The 16096-nt window shown below is 43.9% G+C and overlaps 1 long non-coding RNA gene across 1 annotated transcript; it reads right to left on the bottom strand.

The window, feature by feature from the left end:
- Nucleotides 1-5243: 5243 nt before the first annotated feature.
- LOC146859444 (uncharacterized) lies at nucleotides 5244-14552 on the bottom strand. The gene is made up of 2 exons (XR_014980115.1): nucleotides 14403-14552; nucleotides 5244-5593 (listed from the first exon to the last, which is right to left on the bottom strand). It is a non-coding gene; the product is annotated as an uncharacterized LOC146859444 (long non-coding RNA).
- Nucleotides 14553-16096: the final 1544 nt, after the last annotated feature.

Below are 16096 nucleotides of genomic sequence, written 5' to 3'. Positions count from 1 at the left end.
TACTAGCTAAGCATATCTGCGCATGTGCCAGACTCTGGAAGAGGGAAACAGCAAATGTCCAGCACATAGCTAACTAAAATGGCTGCCAAGTACAAAATGGCTTTCAGCTCATGCTAAGAGATTAATGCAATCTTCAACAACGTGACTCCAGGCTGCAGCGAGCGCCGCCGGCTGAACGCACTCCCACTGAGCAGGGAGACGCGTGGGTGGTCGCAGGCTGAGCAGCCGATCCTGCAGAGACAGCGGTGCAGCTCCGAACACCGCGGAGCCTCCAGGGATACCCGGCAGCAGTAGGCGACAGCCGGTGCAGGGCAAAGCGGGTGGGCTCCGCAAGCTCTCTATAAGTAACCGGGCAGGCACGCGTGGGGTGCGGCCGGACTCGTCGCCAGTGTAGCGCAGCAGGGCCTGAGTACAGCTAGGCCGCAGCAGCGCTATAATCATTACACAAGACAACCACTTTTATTCTCGTTGCCGGAAGATCCCGAGCGGTCTCCGGCCGTTTATTTATCCCCTCGGGTCGAGCCCACCCCGAGGGGTGTAGGGATGTGTGAAACTGCAACATTGTAGTAGAGGGACCGGGTGGCTCTCTACACCAGACTGGAGTCCTAGGTGAGAGGGGAGGGGTAAGGAGTTGGGGCCTGTAAGCAGCGTGGGCGGGGCTGGGAAACAGGCTCTGCCGCTGCAGTTGATTACAAGCAAAAGGCCATCTTCCCCATCTCACCCTGCCAAGATTAACAGCCCTGTTTAGAGGAGAAGGAATCGATGCTTCAGAAGCGGCAGTCTCGGGTAGAGAGCGGTGGACAGATAAAATGAGACCTATTGGCCTTTTTTTCAATATTATATGCTTTTATTAACCAGAGCTGCACAGACAGCGTACCGTGCTGGTTACTAAAAGCATATAATATTGGAAAAAAAAGAGTTTTGAGAGCCGTACCAGAGAAATGAATGGCGCTGCTTGCCAAAGTCTGTGTTTTTGATATTGTATATTTTTCATAAGCAGCGCAGCACGCCACCCGTGCTGTGCTGCTTACTGAAAGCACAATAATATTGAACAAGCATTGGTCAATGCAAGAAAATATGCTACAGCCAATAGAACTGGAGGATAAGTAAGTGGCCTGCAGAGTAACCAATGAAAAGCCAGGAAAAAAGAGGTGGTGGAATATAAACCCTTTGCAGGCCAAACCTAAAAAAACAAGCCTAATCCCCCTTAAAAGGAAGTCCAAACCAAGCAAGTATCCTATTAGAAAAAGCCCAACTGACGGTGAAGATCGAAAGTTCAAAAAGTCTAATAAAAAAGATACAAGCAACGGAGCAGGAGCCATCGTGGGTAGGCAGCAGTAAAAAAGGCAGTAGTAACACAACTGTGGCATTAAGAGGAGGTAGGAGGAAGAATGCTGTATTTGAATGTAAGCAGCTAGGCTGCTGAAACTAAACACAGACAAACAGTAACAGAGCAGGAAACAAAGAAAAAAATAGTTCCCAAAGGCTAGATAAAGAACCATCACCGAATTAGACAGTACTAAGTCACTGCTCTATGGGATGAAGAGAAGAGAGAAAAGAGGGACAAAGAGGCATGAATGACCACTAGCAAGCAAGTATTTTTAAAGGACACTGACATAGACAAATGAAAAGCAATAGCAAGAGAGGGGATGGACTTGAAGCCGGCAGACTGATTTCAGCAGGTCACGAAGAGACAGTGCATACGCTGTCTAGCTCGATCTAAAAAAAGACTCAGGCTGGTCGGGAAGCTCATCCCAAGCAGGGCAAGGTTAAAAAATAATAAAGGAATATCTCTGGTTCTCAGCAACAGAGGGGCTTCCCCAGTGTTGACCAATGCCCGACAGTCGTACTGGGGAGGTAGTGCGACTGTCGGCCACTGGTTGAAACCTCCACTAGAGGTGTTAAACACTAACATCTTTAAAGGGTGTTTTGTCATTATACTGTGCTAAAGCCTGAAACAGGCAATTTGTTACTTGGAATCCTGGAGCTTACTGTACCAAGCAAGGGTTTTTAGTGCTGGTGACCTATCTGAACAAACCATGGGAAGAGACGATTTGCACTATAGTAATCCTTCTTAGGCACTGTTAGTAAGAATTTTGTATTGTCTGGACAACTGCATTTTGTACATATTTGTAATTACATTGTGGTATGACTGATAGTTGCACCGTTGGAAGTCTTATGAACCAACGTTTTAGGTCTGAGTTGTTTATGGTGACACACCAATAATATAGCCTTAGAGCCGCCATAGCGGGCTCTACTGCCTATTAAAAGCCTGCTCCAGCATTCCTTTCACAAGGGAGCGTGCCTAAAATGGCCAATAGAGTCCGCAACGGAGGCCTCTAAGGCTATTAGAAAACTCTGCCCCAGAGGGCAGAATGTTCCAAATTGTAAAACAAAGGCCTCATGGAGCCCGAGGGAGCTGGATTCCCCTTGGGCTATGTGAGGCTTTTCTTCACAGCTATTCCTGAGAATAAACATTGGAATGTTGATTCTTCGGGCTTCTACCGGCCATTAGAAGCTCGGAGCACTCCAATGTCTTGATGGAGCTGTCACAGGACAACAAACCACGGGAGGCAGTGGTAGATGACCAAAGGGCGTTTTATTGCCAGACAGTTCGCTACAACGATCAACTAGACAAAATGGGATCCCAACATCCATCTTTGTGTGAGCCCATGATCCCGGGTGCCTTAGGGTTCCTTCTCGGGATGGCTCCAGTCCAGTATGTTCCCTGGCGTTGTTTCCCCTTCGGTTAAAAAGAAAACAAAAGGAAGAAGCTATTATTTTTCTTGGGGTCGTCCCTTGCCACTAACACAGTAACAGTCTTCCTTAGGGGTGCAGGGAGTGCTCAGGTTGAGGGTCTACATGTTACTTCGCACAGTTTGACAGGGGAAGTGGGTGAAAGAAAAGACAGAACTACAGAAAAGCTACACAACAGTTGGGTATGGGAAAATGTGGGGTCTGTTCTTCACGTGTACCCCTTCTCGCACCGGGGTCCTCTCTATCTTTGGACCTGGGTCCGGCTATGTCTCTATTCTGCCTTCAGCATGGGCCTCCCTGTAGGCCCGTGAAGTAAGCATGGATAAATGCCCACCTGCCCACCAGTAACCCGGTTGTGTGAGACACTTGCCTGAAGCCGTGACTCCCTGACAGAGCCACGGCCACCTCGTCCATAGCGCCTTCCTCAGGGAAAACAATCACCGCTGGTCCGACGTCTGCTTCCCTGTCTCACAACTGTCCTGCGTCCTCTGCCCTCTCCTCCACGTCGCTCGACTGCTCCGTCTCCTCCGCGTCACTCGACTGCTCTGTCTCCTCCGACTTCTCTGTCACAGGTTTTCCTGGTGTCACTTTTCGTTCTCCACAGGCTCCCACAATCTGAACACCTGGCTTCCCCTCTGTGGTCGTCCTGGAGTCCGCTTCCGGATCCAGGTGAGGCTCTGCCCTTCCGAGGACACCAAGCACGCCTCAGCGGCACCAGCAGTCGTTCTCCGCGGGCGCCCTGTCACAGGAGCGTTCAACATTCCAATGTTCTCGTAAATATCATAGTCCTTATTGTTTATAGTGAGAAGTTAAGAAAAAGGTAGTATGTTTGACATATTGATTATGAAAAGCATTTTTTAAAACCAACAAGCATTTTAGATTATTAGATTATTATTACTCTTTATTGAAGCTACAGGCAAGCATTTTGTTGCTGGGTAGCCCCTCTAACAAACCGTGGGTATGGAAGATTTGTAGCACAAGAACCTTTTTTAAGCCTCTTAGGAGTTACTGTATGCCTGATGGTTGCCTTGTGGGAAAACTTATGCTCAGTCCAGGAGGCCTCAGTTGGTTATGGTGATAGCTCGTCAGTAACACCTACAGGCCTGATTGATTTACCAGGGAAAATTATTTCTGTTGCCTTAGATCTGTTCTTTTTATTGTGAAAACTTATACACACAAAAGACCTGGCATAATATTTGTGAAAAGCGTATAATAAAATCAACATGCATTTAAGGGTGAGTTGCTATTTCTCTATATTAGAGCCTACAGATAGCCATTTTGTTAAATAAAATGTCAGATTACCTTTGTAGAGAATGATTTTGGTGTTGGTTACAAACCCTACGGGAGAACATTTGAACTGGAATAATTCTTGTTAGAACCTAATAATTCTTGTTAGAACCTCATCTTAGATGTCTGCCAGGATCTTGTAATATAAAATCAAATAATATGTTCATATTTATATATACATTACCTAGTGGCTGTCGCCAGTAGGTATATATAGTTAGGACCTAGTTTCCATAGAAAAAGCGTTTTTTGACTTTGTGCGGTTTGACACATCTTCATGAAATTTTCCCTAAAAAAGTCTCAAGTTGGGGTTTTGTTGTGCATGTAAAGTTTCAGGGTAATCCATCAAGGGGGCCGAGAAAAAGAGGGGTTAAAAAAAAAGTGTTTCCTATGTTAATTCCCATAGAGATTTTAGATACGATTATAGCCCAAACGGCTGAAAGGATTTACACCAAATTTGGTAAAACTGTAGCTTTTGGTCCAGAAAGCATGCCTTTAGTTATTTGGTCTGAATTTGTTCAGTAGTTTTTGAGATAGTAAAGGAAAATTAAATTTGTATATCGGGACAGTTGGCGTTCAGATATGCTCTGATTGGCCAATTTAAAGGAGACTATTCAATCCTGATTGATTGATGACAACCTGAACAATATGCTTTGGCAGCCATAACATGACTGAGGGACTTGGTCCATGTGTCTTGAAAATGTATTAAAAAAATATGTAAGTGGGCCGAGTGAGCACACCAAGAGCCCAACAGGCACATATCGTGGCCCCAAATGCACCCCACTTTATTGTCTGACCACAACATGGACAACATGCTTGCATCACTTACAGGACTCTGAGGTGTGGTGCCCATTGAAATGCATTGTAGCGAATAGCAGTTTTTGAAGGTCACAAAAAGGGGAATGTATAAAGGGTAATAATATATTTTAGTTGCAATATAAATCATTTGTAGATGTTACCATACTAATTTTAAAAATTGTGGTGTGTTCTAGGGTGACTTTACCCTTTGAAAAAGCCTTCTGCCTGGATTTCATAAATCATGTTTGACAGAAAACAGCTTTCTCATGATTTTCCCATAGAGGTGATATAAGGTGCTTCAGAAGCTAAAATGAGAGCATATTTTCTGCAACTTCAAACTTTGTTTCTCAGCCATGCGAGAAGGAAGTCTGACATTAAAAAAAATTCAATTCTATTAAGGACTCTGAGGTGAGGATTATGCTTTATTCTTTCTTCTCTGTTTATTAACAAACATTCACAGTAGCTAATTAAATTGAAAACTACATTTCCCAATATCACATATGACGTCATTAACAGTGCACCAATCACATTATGACTCTTCCCATAATACTGGACCAATGCCATTTCCAGTCCTCTTTCTTTGCCAGCGGCGGCTAACAGTCTCAACTTGCAATGTTAAACCATGAAACTTGAGGCGACCCAACTGTCTTCAAACTGAAGACCTCAAGCGTAACAAAAACCGGAACATTCGAAACAGCTGCGAGGGACTAGGTCACCCAGGTGGACTTCAGTTATTCTGTCTTCTGCTCAGAACCTGGAATGAAAACAGGCGTGTAACTGCCAATTTAAGCACACAAATTATAAACTCTGCACAAAACAGCATGATTCAATTTACAATACAAGAATTTCAATCTTTTACATATACACAGCATCATTAATCGTTATCAACATCATCAAACCATAGAACATTAAAACATTTTTTTTTGTCCTCATTTGCCTCAAAACACGAGTCCACTTGCACCGTATCTGGGGTGTCATGCCCTTTTGCTGGGAAATGAAAGAAAGAGGGTTCACACTGTACCACCCTCGAATTGTGAAGACACCTTTTTCAAAGCACACTTTCTGCAAGTTTTTTGCCTTAGTGATTAGAACTACCAGAAGGTTAGGTAGTTCTCCCCACATTCAGCTAGGGGGGACACATGTTAGGGATGTCAGACTTAGGGTGGCCTTCCTCCACACTCTTTGTGTTCACCCAACCCCCCACCTATCCCCGCCAATTTTTGCTGATCTCGTTTTTGCTGGCCTTAGGACTCTTTACCAGTGTTAATCAATGCTAAAATTATTGTGCTTGCCCCATAAAACATGGTAGAATTGGCTTATACCCAATTGGCATATTTAATGTACTTATAAATCCCTCATAGAGTGGTAACATATGTACCCAGGGCGCCAGGAAATCAAATGCTACTAATGAGCCTGCAGCACGGATTGTGCCACAAACTTAAGTAGCTTTCCTAAGCATGTCCCAGGTCTGCAATTGCAGCCTGTATGTGCAGTTATAACCTGCCATTTCGAATAAGGCTGGGTGGATCTAGGCAGAACTCCACGCAGTGTCTAAAAATCTCAGCCAGCTATGCAGAGTTCTGCAAGCGGGCGGAGTTGCTTGTTGCGCCCGTTCGTTTAACGTTTTCAATTAAACGTAACATGACGTGCAATCTCGCATGCGAACGGCACCATGGGGTTCACATGGGCATGACCTTCTATTTTTTCTCCTCCTAAAAATCTTTAATCCTGCTAATCTAAAACAAACTACCCCTCATTTTTTATTATATCCTTGCTGTGTGTTCTTGTGTTTTTCTATTTTAAGTTTATTTTTATTTGTATGTGTTCGCATGGGCATGGCCATCTTGGATTGTTTATGGTACTGTGCCTATTTTTTGATCTCCTCCAAATGTTAATCCTACCCATCTAAAACCTTTCTCCCCCTTATTTTTTATAATATTCGTTGCTCTGTGTTTTTGTATTTTAAGTTTTTGGTTTTTTTGTGTTTTTTGCTTGAATGTTTTTCATTATTCTACATTCTTCTCTTTTTCGGTCCCCATCCAACACCATGGCAGAGCAGGGGAGTGAATGTCCAGGCCCCCCCAACCACCAGCAGCAGCTGCCTATCTTGAGGTAGGCTGCACAGACAAGGGGTGCAGCCCATGCACTATTCATCGAGGTGGAGGTGGCAGCACTTGTTTTTAATGTGCAGCGCCACCTCCCCTCCACACAGGCAGCAGGCGTCAGGCCTGGTAGTGGCTACGCCCTCTGGGAGCGGAAGCAATGCTGGTAGAGTGTACGCCGGGAGGTTCGCCTATGTTTGGGCATCAAGTGCACCCAACAGCAGCTGGGGCACGGTGGGCTGACATCTTGGACCAGTACCAGGACCTGCTAGGCGTGGAGGTTGCAGGGCTTGGTGAGTAATATAATGCAAATATTTTCTTCCCAATTAGCAAGCATACTTCTCACACTGAGGTCAGTTAAGTTTATGTTACAAATATTATATGATCATCCTGGAGTAGACAGGTGCTTGGCGGTGCTATCTAATCCTACTTGTGTTGTTGGTGCTCACTTGGACTGTTCATTTAGGAAGTCACGCAGAAACTCCTCTGTCCTGTTACTGAGATAGTGGTGTATTAGACAGTGAGCTAATGCATTCTTCTTTCACTTCTCTGTGCCTTTATTGTTTGTAGCTCATACAGTCCCAACTCCCAACCCCAAGTGACACTGATTTCCTAATGATGTGTAGAAAGTATTAAGTAACTAATAACTATGCATGCATCACCATGATTGCATTGAAAATGCAGACTGAGTTGACCTGTCAAAGGTTGAGAGTAGGAGATTCAGAATGAGATGAGAAGCAAAGATCAATTGTTGCAATTTACTAATAGTTCCAATGTAGTTTAGGAAATTTGGAACAGGGTCGGGTTCGAAAATTAAGGAATAGGTGCACGATAGCAATAGGAGAGGAGATCTGATTTATAAATGTTAAATCATATGTTACTGCGTTTGCCTCTCCCAGTTAAATAGTTTTTGGGGAGATTAACAGTACCACTAACATTTTTTAATGTAATTTTGTTTATTTGTTACATCAGGGGCACGAGGGATGTGGCCACAAGTACCACCATCTCGGTACAGGCGAGTGAGTCAGCTGGTGATGGCTCTGCTGGGCTCAGTAACTCCCCCTTATTTGTTTGCCTACCTTGATCCTACTTTTACAGCTCCACATTTAGAATACATTTGTTTCCTTTCAACTGCCACTCATCTATTTTTTTTTCAACTCCACTATGCTTCCTAAATCCTTCGTATCCCTACAAGATCCTATTTATTACTTCCTTTACTTTCTCTATATTTCAAGTTGTATTACTTGCCTTCAAAACTATCTGTACTATTCTGTAGCTTCCTTTTTCTTCCACTTTGTCAGGAGGCTTTCCCTTTCCCCTTATAGACTGGTGGTACAGTATGACTCAAAGAACCCATTTTAGGTCAGGGACTCCACTGTGAATGCAGTGAAGGTATTCTATGCATGTTTGTTGAGAAGGCTTTCTTTTTCATGCTCATATTCAAACAGTACTGTAAAAGGAGAGAGTGGCCATGGTCATCGTGGACCCCCCTGTGTTGTGCATGTATTATTGCCTTGGTAATAGTATACCAGCATGTAATGACCGTGCAGCATGGCTGGACCTTGGAAGTATGATGAGGAGGGTGGCCCCATTGCCTTTGCCAACTAAGACCATATGTCCTTTATTGACCAATCATTGAACCACTTTATTGCTCATGTAAAGCGCTCTGATACCTTCAGGTCTAGCCAGCGCTATATAAAACTTTTCAAATAAATAAATAAATTGCGCTTCAATAACTCAGATTCATTATAGCTCTGCCTCTGCCCCTCCATAATTGCAAAAAGATTTTGTTTGGCTTGACTACCTGGCTTTTTAATGATTGCCAATCAACAAAATGAGCAACGTGATGTTTTGCATGATGGTAGAAGATTAAAAAACTATAACCAAACTGTACTGATGTTTTGTTTTTTCTTTTATATATTTTGCTTAAAAGAAAACAGGGAAGGCGTATCTGACATCTCAAATTATAGATGTGTAATGTTTTTTCTAGCCAGACAGACCACCAATGCCAGGGACGGTGGTGCCAGCGGTCAGTGAGGGGGTAGAACCAGTGGCAGCAAGGGCGGACAACGGTAAGTTACATTGCTTACTAATTGACAAATAGTAATTTACTGCAAGGGCGTTGACTGACTCATGAACAACACCCTGCTTTAGCAGATAACAGTTGGAGTTGTGTAGTTATGTATGCCCTTTTCTACCTGTGACTCAGCACACAGACAAAAGTTCATAAATGAACTTTTAGAATGACGTGTTGATGGGAAATACAAAACAGAATGGAAAGAGAAAGAGAAAGGATGGGTGACATGATGTATGTAACATATTAGTGAAAGGATACGTGTGTGAAAGGAATGATGCTAGGTGGGTGATGATGATATGAATCAATCTACATGGCTGGGTGAAGGATGGTTGAAAATAATAAGGAATGCTTGGGTGGATTAAGGCAAAGCAGGATGGGTGAATGGAATGGGTGAAAGCAAGGATGCATGGCTGGGTAAATGGATGTTGATGAAAGGTTTGTTCGGAGCTATGTTTGGATGGATGGATTGATTGGATAATGAATGATGACTAGTTTTCTATGGTGAAAGTGTGGATGAGGGAATGTAAAGCTTAAATGGTGCACATCAAAGCCAAAGGTGAAGATTAAAATTACTAGAAGAACAATGCAATGCTGTATGGGTATGTAATTTGATTAAGGTCTGTGGATGGGATAGTCTGTGACAAATGTGCCAAAGCTATATCCCAGTCCTTCATGCTTTCACTGACTGAACTGCCGTACATTGCTTTTCCCACTGTCTACTTCCTCAAAAGGATGTAGGTTATAGCTGAGGGAGTTAAAGGTTAAATTAGCCTGAGGTGATAACAAAACTAGCATGCACATAGCAACGCAAGGATTCTTGTTTGACAAATGGCAATCCCTGTTGACAGCTTGTATGACCAGCTATTAGGATAAAATATAAATACCTTGACCCAAGATCCAATAGGCTTCCCAAACCTCGCAGAGGGTGAGACAAAGGTCCGATCACTTTGGACAGTTTGTAGTGGACTGATGTCATATGAAAAAAATATATATCAATGGAAAAAGGTCAGACCAGTGATGCTAAAAGAAAGTTCTAGTTGTCTGATCATATCAGTCATTATTGTAGGTGCCTGCACCATTCGTTAGTAAATGGGCCTAATTCTTGAAGCCCCAAACCATCTAAGCACTTTACTAGGAAATCCTTCAAAAGAAAAAAATATAGCAGCTTTATCAAATTGGTGTTTTACATTTGTCTTTAGTTTTATGAGAGTGGGTAATGGTGCCTGTGACTCTAATCATATCAAATCTAATGGCCCTAGAGGACCATCAATATATTTATATATAAGGAGACCTTCTGTAATCTTCTGTCATCGACATGGGTGGGAGTGTAGCCGCAAATGAAGGGAGTGACATAGATCTATGATCTTGTTGGGCCCTCAACTTGTGGGAAATGAGAGAGTCTCTTCTATTACGTATGTTCATAATAGCCTGACACTGCTAACTGGATTGTCACATCTGAAAGAGACAGTTAGTTATAGACTCCTTACCTTAGAATTACCCCCAGGTGTTAGACTGGATCTGGAGAATTTTTTCTTAGCAGTACTCCTGCATGTCATTAGGGGTCGTCGGTCGCCTCCGCAGCCATCGTTGGCGTCGTGTTTACCGTGATGACATTGCGGTGCCTATTTAGACGCCGCCCCTGCGCGCTGAAGTCAGTTCTTTCTTTTTTTGCGCCAGGCTAGCGCAGATCCGGAGAGTGCTACCCTTTTAGTCACTTTTTGACTACGCTTTTTTGGACTTTTGTCAACTTCTTTTTTGAGTTTTCGACTCCTGGTGCGCAAGGGATGTCCCATCGTCGGAGGGGTTTAAAGCCATGCGACACTTGTCACAGACTGATACCTGTGACAGACCCGCACCTCGTGTGCCTTGTCTTAACTTATCTTATGTGCGCTCCCTTTGAGCCTCTTCACAACTGTCCTCTCAGGCTTCTTACTCTGAACACAGCTTTCCTTGTTGCCATCACCTCTGCTAGCAGGGTGAGTGAGCTTCAAGCTCTTTCTTCTAAGCCCATTTTCTTCTATGTGTATCTGGACAAAGTGATGCTAAGGACGAGACCATCGTCCCTTCCAAAAGTGGTTACCCTTTTTCACATTGGACAAACCGTTACTTTGCCCACCTTTTTCCCACCTCCACACCCTTCACAGGAGGAGGACAAGCTCCACCGTCTGGACCCTAAACGTGCGCTGTCCTTCTACCTTGACCCCACAAAAGATTTTCAGGTGGATGATCAACTCTTCGTTGGCTATGTAGGTGCCAAGAAAGGTTCGGCTGTTCACAAGCATACCATCTTTAGATGGGTTGTCCTTTGTATTAAGGTTTGTTACGCCTTGGCGAAAAAGGAACCTACAGAGAGGCTCTGAGCTCATTCCACCAGAGCTACGGCTGCCACTACTACTCTTGCACGTGGAGTTCCACTCTTTGACATCTGTCAGGCAGTCACATGAGCATCACAAATTCACCAGACATTAGTGCCTGGACAGCCAAGACCGGAGGGACAGCTATTTTACCTGTTCTGTCCTCCAGGACTTTCTGGTGTGAACTTGGGGGCATATCTACAAGGCGGCGATATAAAATTATCGCCGCTTTTGCGGCCATTTTTGGCCGAAAAGCGGCAATAATTTTATCGCTATATTAGCAAGGTCACGCTATCGCGTGAAACCTTGCCTTAGCGCCTGAATTCCTAACGCCCATCTTTGAATCTCTAATGAGATGCAAAGTGGGCGTTCCTCCCCAGGATAACGGGAGAAATGTCGCTAAGCCGACATTTCTCCTATTATCAAGCCTCACGCAAAGCAGCATAGCGACAAGAAAAGTAGCGATAACCTCTGTTATCGCTACTTTCCTTACTCCTGCTTTGAAACTGACTTAGCCATGATATCCTATGGAAGGTGGATATCAGGCTAAGTATGTGAGGCCCTATCAGCAAACTATCGCCAAACTTCGTGGGTTTATCGCTGGGTTTCCAGTGATAATCTCACGTTTGGCAGTTAGAGCTAGGATTTTTATCGCTTTTGAGATAAGCATTGCTAATAGCACGCTATTTCAGCGATAAAAATCCACGCTAGCCGGCGATAATTATACTAGCACTATGTGCGCTTAGCGATAATTATCGCCGGTTGTTGCTGATATGTCTCCAAGTTTGTAGACCCTCCTCTGGGGTTAGTATTGCTGGGGTATCTATTTTAGGGTAAGGAATCTATAACTGTTTCTTTCAGATGAACAAGTTACTTACCTTCTGTAACGATGTATCTGTAAGAGACATGGGTTAGTTATAGATTCCTTACCGCCCCACCTCTCCTCCCCACTCTGCGAACGGACTTCTAGGGATAGGGACTCCCTTACAGGGCCCTAGTTTAAGCGCACCAGTGGTCAGTGTCTTCCATGGCTCTGCACTTCTGGTGTGGAAAGTTGTGTCAGAACGGACGTCAGCCGCACGGGTGGCGTTTAAATAGGCACCGGGACGTCATCCAGCGAACACGACACCAATGACGAGTCGACCGATGCCACCTACCGAAATGCAGGGATACTGCTAAGAAAACATTTCCGGATCCAGTCTGACGCTTGGGGGTGATTCAAAGGTAGGGAATCTATAACTAACCTATTTCTCTTACAGATACACCATTACCGAAGGTAAGTAACTTGTTCTTCTCTGTCGTCTTGTATTCAATACAAATAAATATTTTTTAAAAGTATGTAATAAGTAGAGTTCCAATTTGTTGGCACCTTCCTGTATGAGTGCTTTACCTGGCTTTTATTATCCGGCTGAATGACCCCTAGCAGTTTCTGGACTTTAAATGAATGGCTGAAATGAGTGCAGATTCTTCTGCAGGTGAACAGTAATTTTTTTACTCGGTCTTCTATTTTAAGAAAGTCCTGAACAATGATGTTGATGCAGTGCGCCAAACACAGGACCCTCAAATAGCTACCTTCGGCCATGGCCTTAGCTGTATTACTGCCATTGTCCGTGGCAACAAATCCAATGCCAAGCCCTCTTTGTCACAAACATTCAAAGACCTTGTTGTTAAAGTCTTCCAAAATGTTTGTGGCAGTATGGGCTTCCTCAATGGCAAACATGGCTACTGTCGCATTCTTCCGAGCGGCATTAAAAATCTCAGCAGTGTCAACACCTGCTCTTCCGGCCTAAACATGCCAGGAATAGTAGCCTGGATTATTTTATTTCTTGGTGCCACTGATGCAGGTGACATTTTGAGAGCAGGCGGTGGTAGGCTCAAGGTGTGTTTTAGCGGGGCAGTCACTGTCCTCTATTGCATTTGTGTCTCGACCGGAGTTTTGTGCCATTGTGATGTTGATGTTGTGGGCGATACTACTGCACTGCTGGGGAGAAGGCTGCACTGCGTAACAAAAATGTCTTCCTCTTTGTCACCTTCCACCGTGATCAGATTGGATTCCCTGCTCAACCTTTCACCCCCTTCACCAACAACACTTGTAGTTTTTGGGCCGCCAAGGTGCGCCTCCTACTGGATCATACGGTGCTTTCGCAAATGGGTTGTTTGGCCCCCGGTACCATAGTTTGTACCAAGCTTACCCCGGCTAACACTTGCTTGGCAAATGGAGCATATGGAAATGTTCAGCTCCTTCTTGCTAACCGTAAAGTCCCAAACTGGGGAGGTCAACTTTCTGACGCTTGTCCGTCTGCCAATGGAGGATGAACTGGAGGTAGGTGGGCATTTTGACGTTTGACTCTCTAATTGTGGATGAAGGTCGCTGCCGGGACTTTGCAAATATGGCAGCTGGGGTGCTAGTATCTGTGGTGTCACTTCCCTCCCAGCAAGTAGGGATGGGGTAACCTCGGTCTCCACTGGGGCTGGGCTAACATCTATGACGGCTGGCTCATCCTCATCCTCCGCTTCTATATCTGCCTCCATAACTCTAAGACTTCCTGGAACCTTCCTTTTTCCTAGCCTCTTCTCGTGGCATGTGTCACTCTCAGACTCTCAGCGGGATCCAAGTGGTGTCTAGATCTTCAGAGGGGGGCTTCAAGAAAAAGATGATGCACCACTGGAAGACAGTGGACTTCTGAAAGAGCGGCTTGCTCTTCTTCCTCAGCATGAAGCTCAATCTACTGAACTGCTCCTACTTCGGGAGGAACTACTATTGGTGGTTGCAGCTGTTGTTGTTATTGTCCACTTCTATGAGTTTTCTGCAACAATTGGGTATTACTTTGGGACAGGTAAAAGCCCATTTCTGCATCACTGCTTGTCGGCGTTGCAGTGATCCAACTGGCTGCCTCTGTGACAGACATGGGCTTGGGTCTAGATTGGGGTGGGTCCACTGATGCAAGGGGGGGGGGGTTCCCAGCTTGCTCCCCAGAGACTGGTGCAGAAGGCACAGTTTTCCCCCAAAAAAGATCTTAGTCTACATACCAGTGGTGGTAAGCTCTCTCTTCTTCTTGCTGGGCATTTTCTTGGTTGCTCCTTTCTTTAGGGCCATCTTGAAGCTGGAGAAGTGGCACTTAGCTTCACACAAGTACACAGGCTTCTGTCTGGCAGTACTATGGGTGATGTTGTCTCCTGTGTACCTAAAAGAAAAGAAGCAAGAAGAACATCAGTGAACGTGGTATTGTTGCAGTTCAATTAGTAGTACAAACAAACACTATCTTTTAATGAGGTCACTGGTTACTCTAATTAATCTAATTGTGCACCTATAACAGACATGTGGTTGATTAGCTGATGCCAGATGTAGTGAAAATGGTTTAAAAAAAAATATTAAAAAATGAATAAATATATATATTTAAAAAGGTAATAAACTTACAAAAATTGAAATAAAAAATCGAATTAACTATTAATTGAAAAGAACTTAAATTGAGAAATTAAACTTTCACAAAATTATAAATAAGTGAAGCAAATTATCCTCAAAGATATAACAAAAATGTATTAAGCTGCTATTTAATTGCTCAACCATCCATGCAAGCATATGGCAAAGCAGAGGGCCACACTGGCTGGATACACAAAATGGCTGTTACCTTTGCCACATGGTCAGCAACAACAACACTGAGCAAGAAGGCATTGAGAACAAAAAGAAGACATGCAGGCCTATGGCAAAGCATACCAGTTGTTAGTACCTATCCTACACAAAAGGACCACAGACCACATGGTTAAATAGGAAGGAGGTATGGCCGGTGCCAGAACAAAGACATGCAGGCCTTCGGCAAAAGCACACTGGCTGGCTACACAAAATGGCCGCCTGACGCATGGTCACAAAAACAACCAGGAGGCCTGGGTAACAATGAACACATGCAGGCCTGAGGACACTGACTATACAAAATGGCCCCTGCCCCCACAGAATGAGAAACAAAGGCAAATGGTGGACTTTGGCAAACAGACACAGGAGGCATAGTTAGACAGATAGAACACAGCACTGATTAATTCTGTTATACCAAAAACGAAAATCAACAGCGCTGAAAATCCAACACACTTGCCCTGAAGGCATTACCCCACCTAAACACTGTTTACAGGAAGAAAGAAAAACATGAAATACCACAGAAAAACTCATTTTGTATTCCATCCAAATCCATCCATGGCCTAAATGATGTTTCAAATTCAACAGACACCACAGTTGTTTCATGCACCCATGACTAGCATTGGGCCTACTCAAGTCAATATTGCAAATTTACAAAAAATAACCATGGAGAAAATGTTGTGAACTGTGCATCATTTTTCCTTTATGAAAGAAGAAAAAATAATCACAAAGAAATAACTAGGCCCCTACTAAAACTACATTCCACCCACCACAATACATTTAGAAAAAGCGATTAAAAGTACAAATAAATCCAGGTGCATGGCCCTAATCAAACAAAAACACCAGTTTTTTAACTTAACTGGTGAAATCTCAAATACAAAGTCTTTAACTCCAATGGTATATGCACGCAACACACACAAAGAGATATCCTTCCAGCTCCAAATCCAAAAGAAAAGTGACCAGAAGATGGCCAAAGCACTGGGAGGAGCCTCCTTGATAGGAATAGGAAGTTGGAGACTCTGGAGCCCAGTTGGAAAAAAACCTCCTTGCACAAAGAAACAAGTGCAAAATGTTCATTCGGGGAGGTTTTGACTCCAAA

Source organism: Triturus cristatus, chromosome 3_2 (genome assembly GCF_964204655.1).
Source record: "Triturus cristatus chromosome 3_2, aTriCri1.1, whole genome shotgun sequence".
Classification (NCBI taxonomy): Eukaryota; Metazoa; Chordata; class Amphibia; order Caudata; family Salamandridae; genus Triturus; species Triturus cristatus.
Note: the sequence above shows the minus strand (reverse complement) of the source record. Positions and strands in the feature narration are given on the sequence as shown.